Source organism: Molossus molossus, unplaced genomic scaffold, assembly GCF_014108415.1.
Source record: "Molossus molossus isolate mMolMol1 unplaced genomic scaffold, mMolMol1.p scaffold_m16_p_7, whole genome shotgun sequence".
NCBI classification, from domain to species: domain Eukaryota; kingdom Metazoa; phylum Chordata; class Mammalia; order Chiroptera; family Molossidae; genus Molossus; species Molossus molossus.
The window spans coordinates 83,074,030-83,094,333 of record NW_023425401.1 but is presented as its reverse complement, the minus strand read 5'-3'; the positions used below and the strand labels follow the sequence as shown (position 1 = coordinate 83,094,333).

The 20,304-nt window shown below is 37.8% G+C and overlaps 1 pseudogene; it reads left to right on the top strand.

Moving 5' to 3' along the window:
- Positions 1-2,943: 2,943 nt before the first annotated feature.
- Positions 2,944-20,045, top strand: LOC118619677 (annotated as a pseudogene).
- The last annotated feature ends 259 nt before the right edge of the window (positions 20,046-20,304 follow it).

Below are 20,304 nucleotides of genomic sequence, written 5' to 3'. Positions count from 1 at the left end.
AACAGTTTGAGGAATGGGGTAATCCCAGAGACGCGGAAGCAGGGTACAGACTTACAATCACCTAAAGAGGGGGGAGGTGGGGGAGGGATGAACCACAGAACTTATATGCATGTATGCATGAACAGTGGATATGGACAACAATTAGGGGAAGGGGCAGGGAGGGAGGGGGAGGGCGGAATCAGTGGGGGAAAAAGGAGAAACATCTGCAACAAAAATTTATCAATAAAAAAAAAGTCAAATAAAAATCTATAAGTATTTAAATGCTTATTAAGTACAATACAGTTTGATATGAACTACACAGATAATAAGCAATGTGAAGTACTCTTAAGGATTTTAAAATCCAGTATAACTATAATAAAAGGCAGGATACAATAAATACTACAAAAGACATTAAAATATGTAGTAGGAAAAGTTAGAGGGAAATGAGATGATATGGATAAAGCTATTGTTACTTCAGACAGTCAGTTGGAGCACTGAAAGGCTCCACCATTGGCCAAGATGGGGGCAAGGGGAGGTTCTTACACGGAGTATGGAAAATGCTAGAAGTATGAATGAATAAGGCCTGAGCATAACCAAAAACTAGAAATATGAGTGGACAGGACCCCAGCATGCCAAAAGGTAGAAAGATAAATGAATAGGGCCTCAGCACATCAAAATCTAGAAAGGTGAATGGATAGGGCCCCAAACTCCCCAAAAGTTAGCAAGGTAATTGGAGAGGAAAAAAAGCACTCCCCTTTATCCCTATAAGAAGATGGGTTTCAGTAGGAAGAAGAGATGATCTTTGAGAAAAAATGGAGATTGGTGTTTGAGATGGAAGTTTACCATTCTCCCAGGTCATGTGGCTCCTGAATAAAACCTCTTTCCTTTTGCACCAGCAACTGCCTCACAAGATTGGCTTTTCTTGTGGCAGGTAGCCAAACCCGTACTTTTTTGTTACAGTTTTTGATGACTCTGATGGGATAGTGTGGACTTCTGTAAGTCCTGGGGAGCCTGAACTGGGGTCCCAGCTGCCTGTGGCAGGCCAACCCTGGGACTATGGAGATTCTCCAGCAACTTCCATGAGGTTTTATCAGAGAATGTCGTTGTAGTTCTTTTAAAAGTCTCAGCTGCCTGGAAAACTTAGCTGGTAAAAGAAAATGGGTGTCTGGGGAGCAGATGGACTCCCAGACTAGATAAGTCAAATTTGCATGCACACCAGAGGGATTTCTATCCCTGCCTCTTGGGCTTTGTGCCATTTGAGTCTAGTCAGGACAGCTTGCAGTTTCCATTAACAGGAGATAAGACAATAAGACTTATTTGTGAGCACTCACTTGGAATAATAAAATTATGAATACAAGTTGTGTTCATATGTTTCCACTTTGTCTGGGGTCTTGCTATGGTTATGGTTTTGAGTTTGTACTTTTGTGTCATCAGGGGTTGTTTTGTTTTGACTCCTGAGGGAGCCACTTGGGCCATGTACAGCTATGATCCAATGATTAAAAACAAATTAGTTTTCTATTGTAACACTGCTTGGCCTATGTATACTTCAAAGTATGAGGAAAATGGCCTCTAAATGGTTCCTTAAATTACTATACCATCACACAATTGGAATTGTTTTGCTAATGGTCAGGGAAATGGAATGAAATCCCTTATGTCCAGCCATTTATGTCTTACACAATAAGGATTCAGCAAAGAAAGGGAACAACCTAATGATGCAGAGAAGGAAATAAACTCAAAACCCCTCTCTGAAAATGAGACACAGGAAGAAAAGGAAAATGAGGAGAAGAGTCTTTTTAATGCCCTGAACCCAAAGACCCAAGACTAGCAGCAGGAGGATTTCCCCCACCATCACTCCCACTGCTAAATACTCCTAAAATAGAGCACAGAAGCTGACACCTCCACCCTTGTATGAGGAAGGAATGGTCTTCCCCTTGAAGATCCGGCAGGGTACCCAAATTGGCCAAGGAGCATCTCTATCTGGGGTGCGACAATTCCCTTTAAGGCAATACTCTATAGGTGGAATAAGCTGAGAAGGACAGACCCTGACTACAGTTGGGTCTATACTCTATTTTCCATTTCAGATTTATTGAATTGTAAGAATGCAAACCCCTCATATAGACAGAATTCTCAGAAAATGGCAGATATTATTACCCCTATTTTTTGCCACTCCCCATCCAAACTGAGCAGATGTACAATATCTAGTTAACATTCTGATAATGGCAGACAAAAGGTGTCTAGTTATGAATAAGTCTAATGAAAAGGTTCAATGCCTTCCTCAAGAGAATCCAATGGGATCCCTAACCTAGCCAAGGCACTTCCCTTGATAGAGCCCAATTGGGACCTGAATAGTGGGATCCTAGCCTTCCTAAAACATTACAAAATGTGCATATTAGAAGGGCTTAAAAAAGGAGTCCCTAAACAAAAGAGCCTGAATATGATACAGGCTCTACAACAGAAAACAAAGACCCTTCTGAATTTTTAGAAAGGCTCTATCAGGCCTACCATAGCACAGTGATGCTGACCCACAGGCACCATAAAATGTCTGGATGGTAAACATGACTTTTATTGAGCAAAGTACCCCAGATATCAGAAGGAAGTTGCAACATTGAGAATAAATCCCACCAAGCTGATCGACATAGCCTTTAAAATTCACCATGCCCAGGGAACAAGAAAATTAAAGCAGGCTGTTATTTTCTTAGAAACAGTATAGGGACAGATTCATCATGACTACAGAGTAAGCAAACCCTCTGTCTGCTTGCTCTCACCACCAGTTGGATTTGTGGCTGAACTGTAGGGCAACCAGTATGAAAAAACAGTTAAAGTGAAGTTGATCTAAAATATGGTGAACAGGGAGAACAGAGAAAAGACAGGGGGGCACATGCTAGGGAGAATCAACTTGTGCAGGTGCATAGCTAGGAAACTGGAGAGAGATTGTGGCAGCAGAGCCCCCACACTTCTAGGAGCATGGAGTCTAAACCCCATACACAGATCTTCAACTCAGAAGAACAGGAAAGGGAAGAAGGAGCCTTATTGCACCAGCTGGTGGGAAGCAGTGGAGATTCAATCCACCTTTTAAGAACAAACTGCAACACCCCAGGCAAAAAAGAGCACTTTGTTTCAGCACCAGGGACAGTTGCTCTGTGGGCCTGGGGAAGGGGCCACATCACAGACCTTGGCTTCACAGGGAGCTGGCCAGTGCACCCTGCTGTGACTTTGACAGATCCTCCAGCCCCTAGTGGATTACTGGGCAGAGAACCAGATGGGCGCTGCTCTGTGTGCCTAGGGAAAAGAAAAGAAAAGAGAGAAATCAGACTTCCCTACTTCACTTCCACCTCAAGCACACTGAAGGTGCCCTGCTCGCAACCTGTGAACCTGTTAGATCTGCCGCATTCTGCTGTGATCAGAGCCAAAAAAAGAAAAGGCATCGGGCTAGGAATCTGCATCCATAAGGTTCATTCTGATGGTGTGGGGTATATAAGTAGTGGGCCAGCTGGGGCTTGGGCAGAAGCCCTGCTGAAGGAAGGCCAGCTGTGTAGAAAGATTGAAGTACCAAGAGGGACTGATTTTGTATTTTACTCTTGGTGGAGGCAAGGGACTGCAAGGAAGCCAGATGGAGCTGAGGCATTGCAACAGTGTTTCCCTGGTGGGTTTCTGTTTTGGTGGATTTCTGTCCAGGAGACAGAAGGGTGTATCTGAGCCCTTTGGCAGATTTACAGGGAAGCAGATCCAAGCTACTTGGTGAATACAGCCAGCCAGTGCAATCCTGGACAAACGATGAATTGCCTGCCCCCACACCTACAGATTACAAGCACTATCCCCAAGACAAGTCTACTTAAAAAGCCATGGTAGGGTTCCAGATATCTCTGAAGAGCAAAGGTCCGTGAGGGTAGAGAAAGTAATTCAGAAGAGTGACTTTCAAGGGCAAGTCCTGAGGTAGACCTAGACTCTGGATTTCAGCAGTCTCACCCACCAGACTGGGACTCTGACTTGCAAAGTACTAGACTGGTGGCTGAAAGCCAGGCAGAGATAGAAACTGACAAGGATCACACCAGAGGTTCTAGAAAGAGGCCTGTGACTGCCATATCAATAGGCTAGTCTTGGACAATATCTGAGTAACATCTGGTGAGTGTTATAAAGAACAGATCCAAAGGGTGAAGCTGCAATGGGCACTGCTGCAGAGATAAACTCCACTTTTGTCTTTTTCTTTAAATTATTTGATAATATTCTGTAATAATCTCCTTATATATATTAGATTTCACTTTGTTTCTATTTCTCCATTTTTCTCTCAAATTCTTTATTTTTTGCTATTTTTTTATCCATCTACTTTTTCTTTCTCTTTACTTTAAAAAATGTTTTCCATATATTATTTTATCCATTATTATTACATTTAAAAATTATAATTATTTTCTATATATGTAAAATATATCTATATACATCTATATCTATACCTATAGATACAGATAAGGATATAATCTTCTATTATGTTATTATTTTCTTGCTCTTTTCTCCACCATTTTTTCTCACATTCTCCTCTTTCATCCTTCTTTCCCTCTAATTCTTTTTGTCTCTTGTAGTATAATGTTTTCTTTTAATTCCCTTTCTTTCTCTTCTCTTTTCTTACCCTTTTTGTTGTTGTTGTTGAGAGTGGGGTTGTTTTGGCGCTTGTTATCAGTTTTTATTGATGTTGTTTATGGATTGGTCCAGTTTTGTCATGTCTTATTCTGTCAGCACCTGTATAACAGCTGCCATCATGTGGTTGGGGTTGAGCTTCAATGGCAGCAAGATTGAGTACTGAGCCCACCAATAAAAGGGTCTACAACAATCAGGAGCCCATTACAAGAGAAGGACCCACATAACCCATGCAAGGAATATTTCTAAAGCACCCAGCTCAGAAGATCAAAGAGACTTCAACCCTGGGTCGCACAAGACACCCAACACAGAAGGTCAGCCCATCAGTACTTAGAGTCATAGCAGATTTATCTACTAAATAGATACAAACACAAAGAGGCAACAAAAACGAGGAGACAATCAAACAAACCCAAATGAAAGAAAAAAAAATTCTCCAAAAGAAGAGTTAAATAAAATGGAGATGAGAAATTTATCAGATATAGAGTTTCAAGTAATGATTATAAGGATGTTCAATAGTATATATATAAAAAAAAATAGAAACAGTAAAAAACTAGTCAGAAGTGAAGAAGGACATATCAGATAAACAATACACTGGAAGGAATAAACAGCAGATTAGAGATAGCAAGATAATCAAATCAGCAAATTAGAAGACATGGTAGAAAAAATGACTCAGTCAGAACCTCCACCTTCACCCCTCCAAATAATTAAAAAACAAAAAAACAGTTTTAGGGAACTGTGGAACAATATAAAATGTAAACATATCGGCATGATAAAAGGAACAGAGGAGGAGAAAGTGAGCAAGAGACAGAAATCTATTTGAAGAAATATTGGCAGAAAACTTTTCTAACCTGGTGAAAGAAAATGGCACACAATTTTAGGAAGCACAGAGAGTCACAAACAAGAACCCAAAGAGACCCACACCAAGAAACATAATAATTAAAATGCCAAAAATGAAAGACAAAGAGAGACTCTAAAGACATTAAAGAAAAGCAATGTATTATCTACAAAAAAACTCTGATAAAGCTTTCACCTGATTTATCAACAAAAACACCACAGGCCAGAAGAGAATTGTATAAAGTATTCAAGGTAATAAAAAGTGAGAATATTATATCAATACTATTCTCTCTAGCCGGCTATCATTCAAAATAAAAAGTGAAATAAAGCGCTTCCAAGACAAAAAAGGGCTAAAGAAGTTTATTACTACTAAACCAGCATTGCGAAAAATGTTAAAAGGACTCTTGTAAGAAGAAGAAATTATATATATATATATATATATATATATATATATATATATACACACACACACACACACACACACACACACACAGAGAGAGAGAGAGAGAGAGAGAGAGAGAGAGAGAAACACTCCTGGCTGGTGTGGCTCAGTGGTTGAGCATAGACCCATGCACCAAGTGGTCCCCAGCTTCATTCCCAGTCAGGGCACATGCCCAAATGGTGGGCCTGATCCCCAATGGGGGGTATGCAGGAGGCAGCCAATCGATGTTCTCTCTCATCGATGTTTCTATCTCTCTGTCCTTTTCCCTTTCTCTCTCTCTAAAATCAATAAAGAAAAAACAAAACAAAACACAAGCATAAAGAATAAAAATAGCAATAAATATATATCTATCAGTAATAACAATAAATGTAAATGGATCAAATGCACAAATACCAAAAATGGGGTGCTGAATGGATAGGAAAACATATCCTATATATGTGTTGTCTACAAGAGACCCAACTCAGAACAAGAGATTCACACAGGATGAAAGTAAAGATATTAAAAAGAATTTTCCTAACAGATGAAAACAAAAAAGAAACTGGAGTAGCAATAGTTATATCTGACAAAACAGACTTCAAAGCAAAGGCCATATAAAGAGAAAAATAGTGCAACTATGTAATACTAAAGGCATTGATCAAAAAAGAGGATACGACTCTGGTAAACATATATGCATACAAAAATTGGAATATATATATATATATATATATGCATGCTATTGGAGAAATTTATGGGAGAGATCAACAAGTCAAAGTCAGTGATTTTAACACTCCACTGATTTCACTGAATAAATCTTCCAGACAACAAGGTAAAAGAGGCCCTTAATGACATACTAGAAGAGATGGATTTAATTAACATTTACAGAACAATTCACCCTAAGCTGCAGAATATACATTCTTCTCAAGTGCACATGAGACATTCTCAAATATAGACCACATATTAGAACATGAACTAAGTCTCTACAAGTTCAAGATGACTGAAATCATATCAAGCATCCTCTTGGATCACAGTGGCATGAAACTAGAAATCAACAACAATAAAAACACTAAAAAACATTCAAACACATGGAAGCTAAATAGTATGTTATTAAACAATGAATGGGTTATCAATGAGATCAAGGAAGAAATAAAGAACTTTTTGAAAACAAATAAAAATGAACACACAGAAACCCAAAACCTATGGGACATAGAAAAATCAGTCCTGAGAGGAAAGTGCATAGCATTACAGGCCTACCTCAAGAACCAAGAAAAATCTCTAATAAATCATCTAACCCTCCAACTTAAAGAATTAGAAAAAGAACAAAAAGAAAAACCCAGAGTTAGTACAAGAAAGAATATAAAAGAACAGATTGGAAATAAGTGACATAGAGACTGAAAAATAATGCAAACAATCAATGAAACCAAGAGCTGGTTCTTTGAAAAGATAAACAAGATTGATGAACATTTAGCTAGTCTCATCAGAAACAAAATAAACAAATATAATCAGAACCATAAGGTGCAAAGTAATAACTGATAACACAGAAATGCAAAGGATTGTATGAACATATTATGAACAACTACATGCCGACAAATTGTACAACTAGGGAAAAATGGATATTTCCTAGAAACATACAATGTTTCAAAATTCAATAAGGAAAAATCAGAAAACCTGAATACAACAATAACAATTAATGAAATTGAAGCAGCAATCAAAAAAGTCCCAGCAAACTAAAGTTGTACTGGAAGACTTCACAGGGGAGTTTTATCAAATATTCAAAGAAATAACACCTATTCTTCTTAAAGTATTCCAAACAATGCACAAGAAAGGAAGACTTCCAAGCTCTTTTTACAAGGCCAGAATTATTATCCTAATTCCAAAACCAAGTAAAGATACTAAAAATAAAGAAAATTACAGGTCATATTCCTGATGAACATAGATGCCAAATCCTCAACAAAATTTTAGCAAATCAGATTCAGTAATCTATTAAAGAGTCATAATTTATGACCAAGAGGGATTTGTTCCAAGGATACAAGGCTGGTGTAATATTTGCAAATCAATAAATGTGATACATCATATAAACAAAATGAAAGACAAAAATCACATGATCATATGAATAAATGCAGAAAAAAGCATTTGACAAAATCTAGCACCCATTTTCAATAAAAACTCTCAACAAAGTGGGAATAAAGAGATTATATCTTAACATAATAAAGGCCATATATGAAAAATCTAAAGCCAACATTATAATCAACAGGCAAAAACTAAAAGAGTTTTCCGTAAAAACAGGTACAAGACAGGGATGTCTACTTTCTCCACTTTTATTCAACATAGTAGTGGATGTCTTAGCCACAGTGAGCAAACAAGAAGAAAAAGAAAAAGACATCCAAATGGGAAAGGAGCAAGTAAAAATTTCATTATAAGCCGATGGCATGATATTGTACATAGATGATCCTTAATACTCAAACAAAAACTACTAAATGTAATAAATGAATTCGGCAAAGTTGCAGGATACAAAATAACATCCAGAAATTAATGACATTTTTATACACCAATAATAAACTATCAGAAAGAGAAACCAAAAAAAAAATAAAATAAAATAAACAATCCCATTTACCATTGCAACAACAACAAAAGATACCTAGGAATAAACTTAACCAAGGAGGTAAAAGACCTGTACTCAAAAATCTACAGGACTATGAAAAAAGAAATAAAGGGAGATACAAACAAATGGGAGCATCTACTGTGTTCATGGATTGGAAGAAATAATATAATAAAATGTCTATAATATCCAAAGCAATCTACAGATTCAATGCAATCCCTATGAAAATACAATAGCTGATTTGACAGATCTAGAACAAGTACTTCAAACATTTATTTAGAACAAAAACGACCCCGAATAGCCACAGCATTTTTTAGAAAGAAGAACAAAGTTGGAGGAATCACAATATCAGATATCAGGTTACACTACAAAGCCATTTTAATTGAAACAGCCTAGTACTGGCCCCAGAACAAGTAGAAAATCATTAAAACAGAGAACCCAGGAATTGACCCAAGCCATTATGCTCAACTAGTTTTTGACAAAGAAGGCAAGAACATACAATGAAGTAAAGACAGTCTCTTCAATAAGTGGTGCTGAAAAAATGGACAGGTACATTTAAAAAAATGAAATAAGACCACCAATTCACACCATAAAAAAATATAAATGCAAAATGAATAAAAGATTTACATGTAATTTCTGAAACAATAAAAATCTTAGAATACATAGGGAGCAAAATCTCAGACATCCCTTTTAGCAAAATTTTCACTGATACAGTTCCTAGGGCAAGAGAAACAAAGGCAAAAATAAACAAATAGGACTACATTAAACTAAAAACTTCTGCACAGCACAATAAACAATTCTCAAAATGAAAAGGAAACCCACTGTATGGGAGAACATATTTGCCAATGATAAATCTGATAAGGAATTAATATTCAAAATATATAAAGAACTCATACAAGTCAAGAAATGGAAGTCAAATAATCCAATTAAAATGGGCAAAGGATGGCCAGTGTGGCTCAGGGGTTGAGCGTTAACCCATGCACCAAGAGGTCGCCAATTTGATTCCCACTCAAGGCACATGCCCAGGTTGTGAGCCAAATCCCCAGTGGGGGGCATGCAGGAGGTGGCCAATTGATGTTCTCTCTCATCAGTGTTTCCTAGCTCTCTCTCTCCCTCTCCCTTCCTCTCTCTCTAAAATCAATAAAAGAAAAAAAATTAAAACACCAATCAGATAAAATATATGTACCCCTATGTTCATAGCAATACTATTTACAATAGCTAAGATCTGGAAACAACCCAAGTGTCCATCAGTAGATGAGTGGTTTAAAAAGCTGTGGTACATGTACACAATGGAATACTATGCAGCTGTAAGAAACATCTCTTGTCCTTTGAGATGACATGGAGGGACCTGGAGATTATTATGCTAAGTGAAACAAGCCAAGCAGAGAAAGACAAATATCATATAATCTTACTTATATGTGGAATCTAAATAAACTGACAAACAAAATAGATCCAGTGGCATGAAAGCATGTAACAGACTGACAAATCTCAGAGAAAAAGGGGTAGAGGAGGGTGGGAAGATATTAACCAAATAACTTATATCCATATATGTATTGCTCACAGACACAGGCAATCATTCAGTGAAGGTCTGTGGTGGGGCAGAAGCTGGGTATAGTGGGGCAGTGGAAGAAATATAAGGGTGGACACCTGTAATACTCTCAACAATAGAGAAAAACAGAAAAGAAACAATGCTGGGAAACCAGATGAAGAGGTAGGACCGAAAAGGGAAAGACCTGCTGCTTGCCAGTCAATTTGCCTGTTGCAAAGAGGAAGGCCACTGGAGAAAGGACTGCCTGGAACTCAAAAAAAAAAAAAAGAAAGAAAGAAAGAAAGAAAGAAAAGGATAGAAATCCTCACCAAAAAAATGTTAGGAGGGACTAATTTGTAGGCCCAGGGGCTCCCCTAGTTACCTCCCTACCTATTACTATTTACCCACAGAAACCCTAGGTACAATTAACAGTGGGGATCAAGGTAACTGTCTTCCCTGTAGATATGAAAGCTACAAACTCAATGCTAAATACAAAACTAACTAAAAAAGTTCAACTGAGATGATTATTAGAGTACTGGAGTGACCGGACAATTACAAAAACAGGCATTCCTTCAACTTCTAGAATGCTGGCTTGGGTATCAAAAATTTACACATAGTTTTCTCTGCATGTAAGGCTGCCCTATTCCATCATTGGACTGAGATTTGCTTTGTAGATTGCATGCTCAATTAACTTTGTCCCCTGAGAAGCAGCAATTTATGTTTAGAAGTCCCACTGAAACATGCTCTCCAGCTCCAGGTGCTTCTGATTTGCCCAGGAGGACTCATGGATGAACTCTTCACAGCCAAGATTTACAAGCAAGTTGATTGAGCTGTTTGGGCTGATGCCACCCAGATAGACCCATTAACATCCAACCAATAAAAATTAAACTAAATGAAACAATAACCTCTTTAAAATAAAGATATAGAGGGAGTTCAACTAGTATTACAGAAATTCTTAAAATCTGGACAATTCAGCCATGCCAGTCTCCCTATAATGCCCTCATTTTACTAGTCAAAGAGCCTCAGTCTGATGAATACTAATTTATAACAGTATCTTACAGCCATAAATGATATTGCCCAGGACATTGATCCTATGGTGCCCAACCCTTATTACTTTGTTGACAACAGTGCCCAGGGACAGAAATGGTTTTCAGTCCCAGATATGAAGGATGCTTTTTTCCTGCAATTCAATGGATGAACAGGCTCAACTGTTATTTGCTGCTGAATGGCAGGACCCAGAAGCTAAAGCCATGCTTCAATATGCTTGGATTGTATTGCAACAAGGATTTAAAAATCTCGACTATATTTGGGAAAATATTAGCAAAAAATTTAAGAGATGTTCAATTAAAATGATAAATTCTTCTACAATATGTAGATGACTTAGTAATAGTTAGTATATATGAAGAAAGACTATTTGCTCAACACCATCACAGTCCTGAATCATTTGGCAAAAAAAGGATTAAAGTATGACTTTACAAGGCTCAGAAATCTTTCTTTCATATAGCTGCGTAGTATTCCTGTGTAAATGTACCACTACTTTCTTATCCATTCATCTACTGATGGACATTTGGGCTTTTTCTAGAATTTAGCTATTGTAAATAGCACTCCTATGAACACAGGTTTGCACATACTCTTTCTGATCGATGTATCAGGCTTCTTGGAATATATTCATAGAAGTGGGATCACTGGGTCAAAATGGCAGTTCCATTTTTAATTTTTTGAGCAACACCATAAAGTTTTCCATGGAGGATGGACTAGTTTCCATTTCCATCAGCATTGTACTAGAGTCCCCTTTTTTCCACACTCTCATCAGCACTTGTTGTTTGATGATTTGTTGATGGCAGCCATTTTGGCAGGTGTGAGGTTATCACCTCAGAGTCATTTTAGTTTGTATCACTGTGATGATTAGTGACATTGAGCATATTTTCAAATGTCTCTTGGCCATTTGTATGTCCTGTTTGGAGAAGTGTTTACTCAGGTCCTCTGCTCATTTTTAAATTGGATTCTTTGTCTTTCTTTTGTTAAGTTATATGAGTATATATTTTGGAAATTAACCCCTTATCTGATATATCATTGGCAATTATGCTCTGCCACATACTGGGTTCCCTTTCCATTTTGACGGTTGTTTCTTTTGCTGTGCAGAAGCTTTTTAGTTCCATGTGTTAATTTTTCCTTTGTTTCTCTTGCCTTAGGTGTTGGAATAGTGAAAATTCTGCTGCATGCGATGTCTGAAATTTTGTTGCCTACATTGTCTTCTAGGATTTTTATGGATTTACAAGTCACATTTAAGTATTTTATCCATTTTGAGTTTATTCTTGTGTATGGTGTACATTGGTGGTCTAGTTTCATGTTTCTGCGTGTAGCTGTCCAATTTTCCTAACACCATTTATTACTCCACTGTATGCTCTTGCCACCTTTGTCAAATATTAATTGAGCATAATGTCTTGGGTCAATTTCTGGATTTTCTGTTCTGTTCCATTGATTTATATGCCTGTTCTTGTGCCAGTACCAGGCTATTTTGCTTACAATGGCTTTGTAGTATAACCTGGTATCTAGTATTGTGATCCTTCCTACTTTGTTTTTCTTTTTCAAGATTGCTGTGGCTATTTGGGGTCTTTTATGGTTCCATATAAACTTTTGAAGTATTTGTCCTAGATCTGTGGAATATGCCTTTGGTATTTTGATGGGTATTGCATTGAATCTATAGATTTCTTTGGCTAGTATGTGCATTTTAATATTAATTCTTCTAATCCATGAATATATTATATGATTCCAATGTTTTATATCTTCCTCTATTTTTTTTCAATGTTTTCTGAAAACAGATATTTTTCCTCGTTATTTAAGTTTATTTCTCCATATCTTAATTTTATTGTTGCAATATTAAATGGGATTTTTTTTAGTCTTTTTTTTTTTAGCTTTTTTTTCCTTGTATTCATTATAAGTGTATAAAAATGCCAACAATTTTTGGATGTTGATTTTGTATCCTGCTACTTTATCTAATTCATTTGTTACATCTAGTAGTTTTATTGGTGGGGTCTTTAGGGGTTTTTATGTTCAATAATATGTCATCTGTGAATAATGAGTTTCACATCTTTCTTTCCAATTTAGGTTTCTTTTATTTTTTTCTTCTTGTTTAATCACTGTGTTTAAGATGTCCAGTGCTATGTTGAATAAGACTGGTGAAAGTGAATATCCCTGTCTTGTTTATTTTCTTAAAGAAAATATTTTAGATTTTGCCTACTGAGTATAATGGTAGCTGCAAGTTTTTTATATATGACCTTTATTATGTTGAGAAAGTCTTCTTTGCCCACTTTACTGGGAGATTTTATCAAAAATGGGTGCTCGATTTTGTCAAATGCTTTTTCAGCATCTATTGTTGTGATATTATAATTTTTATTTTTTATTTTGTTTATGTGGTGTAAGAAATATATTGAGTTTTGAATATTGTACCAGCCTTGCATCCCTCGGATAAATCCTACTTGTTAATGCTGTATAATTTTGTTTAATATATTGCTGGAACTGATTTGTTAACATTTTGTTAAGGATTTTGGTGTCTATGTCCATCAGGGTTATAAGCCTGTAATTGTCTTTGTAGTGTCTTTGTCTAGTTTTGGGGTTAGGATTATGCTGGCCTCAAAAAACTTTGGAAGTCTTCTTTCCTCTTGAAAGTTTTGGAATAGTTTGAGGAAAATAGTGTTAGTTCTTGGATTGTTTGTAAAACTCTCCTGTGAAGCCATACAAACCAGAGCTTTTGTTTCCTGGAAGTTTTTGTTTTGTTTTGTTTTTTACTGATTCTATTTCTCTAGTTGATTTGGTCTGTTCCTTTCTTCTGACTCTTTCAGTTGTGTTTTGGAAGACTGTATGATTCTAGGAATTTGTCCATTTTGCCTAGGTTGTCAAATTTGTTGGCATGTAATTGTTCATAGTGTTTTCTTATATTTCTTTGTATTTCTGTGGAGTCAGTTGTTACATCAAAATTTCTGTTTCTGATTTTATTTATTGGGTCCTCTCTTTGTTTCTTGGTGAGTCTTGCTAAAGGTTGCTCAATATTGTTTATCTATTCAAAGAACCAGGTTTTGGTTCTATTCATATTTTGTATTTAATTTTTAGATTTTTAGATTGTTGTTGTTTATTTCAACTCTGATCTTTATTATTTTCTTCCTTCTACTAACTGTGGGATTTTATTTTTCTTCTCTTTCTAAATCTTTAAGTCATATTGTTAAATAGTTTATTAGACAATTTTTCTTGTTTCTTGAAATAGGCCTGTATTGCTATGAACTTCCCTTTCAGGACTGCTTTTACTGAGTCCCATGAATTTTGTGTTGTGTATTCATTTTCATTAGTTTCCAAAAATTTTTTTTTAAATTTCTTCCTTGCTCTTATTGGTAACCCATTCATTGTTTAATAGCATGTTATTTAGCCTCTATGTGTTTAAATATTTTTTAGTGTTTTTATTGTGATTGACTTCTAATTTCATGTCATTGTGATCTGAGAAGATACTTTATATGATTTTAGTCTTCTTGAACATGTAGAGACTTAATTTGTGTCCTAACATGTGGTTTATCTTTGAGAATGTCTGGTGTGTACTTGAGAATGTATATTCTACATCTTTTGCGTGAAATATTCTGCAAATATCAATTAAATTCAGCTTATCTGGTGTGTTTTATAGGGTCTCTGTTTTCTTGTTAATATTTTGTCTAGAAGATTTATATGGTGGTGTCAATTGGGTGTTAAAATCCCCTATATAATTATATCACTGTGGATCTCTCCCTTGAAGTCCTTCAGATGTTTTAAAATATATTTTGGTACTCCTATATTCAGTGCATATATGTTTACCAGGGTTATAGCCTCTTGTTTGATTGATCCATTTAATGTTATGTGGTGACCTTTCTTGTGTCTTTTTATGGCCATCATTTTGAAGTCTATTTTATCAGTACTGAGTATTTCTGTATCAGCACTTTTTTAAAAAAATTCTATTTGTACAAAACTTTTTTCATCATTTTATTTTCATCTTGTGTGAGTCTTTTGTTTTGAAATGGGTCTCTTATAGACAACCTATATATGGGTCTTATTTTCTTTTCCAATTAGCTACCCTATGTCTTTTGATTGAAGCTTTTAAGATATTTACATGTAAGGTTATCATTGATAGGTACATATTTGTTGCCATTTTTATTCTTTATGCCTGTATTTCACTCTTTCTCTATATGTCCTTTTCTTCTTGCAACAATTCTTTACCATTTATTGCAGTGTTCATTTAGTGTTAGTAAATTTCTTTAGCCCCCCCCCCCTTTTTTTTTTGTCTGAAAAGCTATTTATTTCACCTTCAATATTGAGTGATAGTCTTGCTGAATAGAGTAGTCTTGGATTCAGTCCCTTTTCATTACTCTGTATACTTCATGCCATTCCCTCTGGCCTAAAGTGTTAATTAATTAATTTATTTTTTTAAGACATTAGCTGATAATCTAATGGGAGCTCCCTTGTAGGTAACTTTCTGATTCTCTCTTGCTGCCTTTAAGATTCTTTGTTCATTTTTAACTTTTGCCACTTTAATTATAATATGTCTGGGTTTGGGTCTTTTTGAGTCCATCTTTATTGTGACTTTTTGTATTTCCTTGACTTGTGTGACTTTTTTCTTCATCAGGTTAGGAAGTTTTCTATCATTATATCTTTAAGCAGTTTCTCTATTTATTTCTTGATTTTTCTTCTTCTGGTACCCCTATGATGCACTTATTGTTATGTTTCATTTTGTCCCAGAGCTCCCTTAAACTCTCCTCCTTTCCGCCCCCCACCCCCAATTTCTGCTCTAATTGGGTGTTTTTATCTACCTTATCTTCTTAGTTGATGATTCATTTTTTAGCTTCTTTTAATATTCTATTGAATCCTTCCTAGTTATTCTTTATATCAGCTCTGTCAATCTTCATTTGCAGTTTATTTTATTCATAGCTTCTACCTCTTTTTATATGCTGGTATAGTTCTCATTAAGTTGCTTGTAGTTCTCACTAAGTTGTTTGAGCATCCTTAAAATCATTTCTTTGAATTTTTTATCTGTCAAAATGCTTACTAACATTTCATGTAGTTTCTTTTCTTGTGATTCCTCTTTTACTTTCTTTTGGGGGTTGTTTCTCTTTCTCACCATTTTAGCAGTCTGAGAGTTTGGGCCTATGTGAGTTGTGTTAGGCTGCATAGTCAGGTCAGTGTGTATCAGATAAGACTGCCATGCCTCCCAGTCTTGGTGTTGTGTCCTTCTTGTGGGACTCAGTGGAGTAGTCTCCTTGACCTTCTGAGCTGGCTGCTTTAAGAATGACACTTGTGTGGGTTATGTGGGCTCTTCTGTTGAATTTGGGTCTTGGTTGCTATTGTCCATTTTTTGGGTAGGCTCAGTCCTCATGGTCTCAACCCCAATCCTATCAACTTTTTAATATCAACTTTTATATATTAGCATTGACAAAACAAAACAAAACCATATAATACCAAACCAGAAAATGCCCCCCCACCAAATATCAGCATCAACAATAACAAAAACGACTGCCTCAACAAAAATATAAAAAGATACACAAACAAACAAACAAACAAAAAACACACTCACACACATGAAAAATACTTGGAGGTACAATAAAAAAATAATTAGAAGAAGGAGAAATAAAAAGAAATAAAAAAGGCAAGGCATAACCAAACAAAATAAAAAGTACCTGTAAAATTTATCAACATAAATAATGATAAAAGCCCCATTCTCAACCAAAAGATTAAAAGACAAACAAACTGAAAAAACACACACAAAGAATACTTGAAGGCTTGAGATCAAGTGAAGTAGAAGGAGAAAAAGTATATAAAAGTAATGAAGGCAAGGCAATACCAAACAAAACCAAAAAACACCTAACAATATTAACATCAACAATAGTAAAAGCAACAGTCTCAACAAAAAACTTAGAAGACAAACAAGCAGACAACACACACACACACTTACAAAAGGAATACTAGAAGTCTGGAGACCAAAAGTGTTAGGAAAGGGAAAAAACAAACAAAAAGAACATGAAAGCAAAGAAGGCAGAGACCAGAAATAAGGTAAGTATAAAAATTAAAAGGTAGAAAATAATGACTGAAATAATAATTATAATTTTAGAAAGTAACAATGCTAAATTGAATAAAATATAGAACAAAATAAAAAATGGGATAAGAAAGAAAACAACATTCTAATTAAAACTAAAAATTAAAACACACATATACCAAAGCAATAACAACAAAAACTTTGGATCTGCTATTTATGGAGCTCACTGGATTTTTCTCCTATGTTGTTGGATCTGGCCCCTTGGGTGTGGGTCTCTGTCCTCTTGAGCAGCTATCTGATTCAGTCTAATGTGAATTGCTGTCCCTGACTGGCCCTGGGCCTCCTGGCTGAAGCCCTGTAGGGTGGGATCCCGGGTTGTCCCTAGCCCAGAGGCTGGGTTGCCTTAGAGACTTACCACTTACATGTATTTGTTCTGGGCTACTTTCCCTTCCCCCAAGGCACTGAATTCTGCAGGGTATTGGGTCCAATCAGGGTAGTTTAAACAGATTTGTGTTGTGGGGTGGTGCCTGTATCTTATAGGAAGGGTAGGCCATCTCTTCCTCCCCTTCCAATGCCTCAGCTGTGCTTGGGCTGCTGGCAACCCCTGGTCACCACCCCAAGCAGGAGAAAATAGAAAAAAAAGGAGAAAAACAAAACACCCTGCTTGGTTTTTTAATCTTTCAGCATGGCAGGCTCTTGCAGGGCTGGGCTTCTGTTTGGGCTTTCTTTGGCCAGATGTCCAAATCCCCAGCTCCACCAAGCCCTGCTACTGGGTGCTGATTTCTAGTCCAGAGCCATTCCACCAGGCAGGGATTCTGCCCGGGCTCCCACCCAGCCCGACATCCGAATCCCCAGAGCTTCCAGGTCCTGTCTCTGGGTGCTGATTTCCAGTTCAGGGCTTTTCTGTGGGTTGGGGGAACAGCTGTAGATGGGGAGGAATGTGCCTCTTTCCTGGGGCACTCTGGCTAAGCTCCATCAAATTTCTTTAAGTGAATACCCAGTTCGGGAGACTTACTGCTGTGTAATCTGCTCAGATCCCTCCTCAGGTAAGCCTTTCTGCTTTGTGGTCTCTCCATCTCCGACAATCAGGGGCACTTTTCAGGCTGGTGCTTCAAGCACACATGGGCTTTTAGCTTAGGATAGAACTAAGACCCTCCGGTCAGCAGAATCATCTCCAGTTCCTACCATCGGATGTTATGTGGGCTTCCCTTCCCTTCTCTTTTGCTCTTGTTTAGGAATCTCTGTGTGGGGCTGAGATCTCCACTCCCAGGGGACAGGAGCTATGTCGCTGCACCATCTCTCCATCTTCCCAACCATGCTGTATAGCTGCACAACTTTGCTCACCCACCTTGCATCTTCTTCTGTCTCCTCTCTATACCCAGTGCTTGTAGTATTTCCAATCAGTTATTTTTCAAGTTTTTATTTATTTATTTATTTATTTATTTATTTATTTATTTATTTATTTATTTATTTAAAGTTGAGTGCTCTGAAGTTTAGCCTCAAATCTGGTCCTCTGCTTGAAGCAAGCAGATGGAACTTCCTTAGGCTTCAGCCATCTTGCCTCCTCTCCTCTCATTTAATTTTCAGGAAAGTTATTATTATTATTTTTAAATGATGTTACCATTCAAGATGACTGACTCCTAAATTTGAGTTCCTCAGTTCATACTAACACCTTGCGTAAATACACTTATTTATAGAATTATGTATACTATTTGACCCCCCAAAAGCGAAGCAAATAAATATTTACAAAATGATTGAAATGATAATATGTATATGAGATTCAATAAGTTTGAAGACTCAATTCTCTAACCAAGTAGAAATTATGGTATCAAATAGAACTGGAACTGATTCATCGTGAGAGCGGCGGCCAGCGGAGCGGGATGGCCACGGAGCGGGGCGGAGCTGTCCTGCGGCTCCTGGAGCCGGCTCTGGGGTCCGAGACATGACCTGGGGTCCCGGCCGGCCTCGCCTAAGCGAGGGAAGCGGCTCAAGTTCCGGGCCCATGACACCTGCTTGGGTCGAGTGACTGTGGCGGACTATGCCAACTAGGACCCGGCCGTCGTGAGGTCTGGATGGATCAAGAAAGCCTTCGTCATCAATGTTGTTCAGCAGGAAGCCTCTCAGGTTCCTCAGTGGAAGCTCTTTCTGGGGCTGGTGAGCCCTGTGATGTCGACAGCAGTGACGAGGTGGATGCGCAGGAGGAGAGCATCCAGGAGAGACCCGTCTCCAGGAAAAAGAAAGGCAAGAGGCACAGAGACTTGGATGAGGCTGGAGGGGAGGAATACCCCATGGATATTTGGCTGTTGCTGGCCTCCTACATTCTTCCTGAGGACATTGTGAATTTTCCCCTGATTTGTAAGAATGCCTGGACTGCCACTTGCACTGCTGCCTTTTGGACCAGGTTGTACCGAAGGCACTACACGCTGGATGCCTCTCTGCCTTTGCGCCTGCGACCAGAGTCCATGGAGAAGCTGCTGCCTCCGGGCGTGTGTGAACCGATCTCTGTACCATATGTATGAGCCCTTTGCTGCCCGAATCTCCAAAAACCCAGCCATTCCAGAGAGCACGCCCAGCATATTAAAGAATTCCAAATGCTTACTTTTCTGGTGCAGAAAGATTGTTGGAAACAGACAAGAACCATTGTGGGAATTCAAATTCAAATTCAGAAACAATCTCCTAGGTTAAAGAGAGAGCGCATGGGAGGGCTGCAGCCGCCTGTTCAGTACCAGGATGTTCATACCAACCCTGACCAGGACTGCTGCCTCCTGTAGGTCATCACCCTCAATTTCATCTTTATTTCAAGTGTCATGGGAATGATCTTCACCCTGTTTACGATCAATGTGAGCACGGACATGCGGCATCATCAAGTAAGACTGGTGTTCCAAGACTCTCCTGTCCACGGTGGCCGGAAACTGGCCATGAGCAGGGTGTGCAGGTCATCCTGGACCCAGTGCACAGCGTCCGACTCTTTGACTGGTGGCATCCTCAGTACCCCTTCTCCCTGAGAGCATAGTCATTGTCCTGTCGCTGTGAGCAGGCTGAGCTGGGCCACTCACTGGTGGTCAGAGTCCTGTGTGGAAGGGGCAGCTGGAGTGTTTTGCTCTCCAGGTTTCAGGCTCCTATTGGGGGAAAGAGAAGGGTTGAATCAAGAGGAAAAACAACTCTGACTTCTAAACACACTTTAATGTAAAAATTTCATTTAAAAGGAGAAACCAGGCCCTATTTTCTGCGTTAAACCCCATTTGGTGCTATTGAGTTTGTTGTTCTTTATT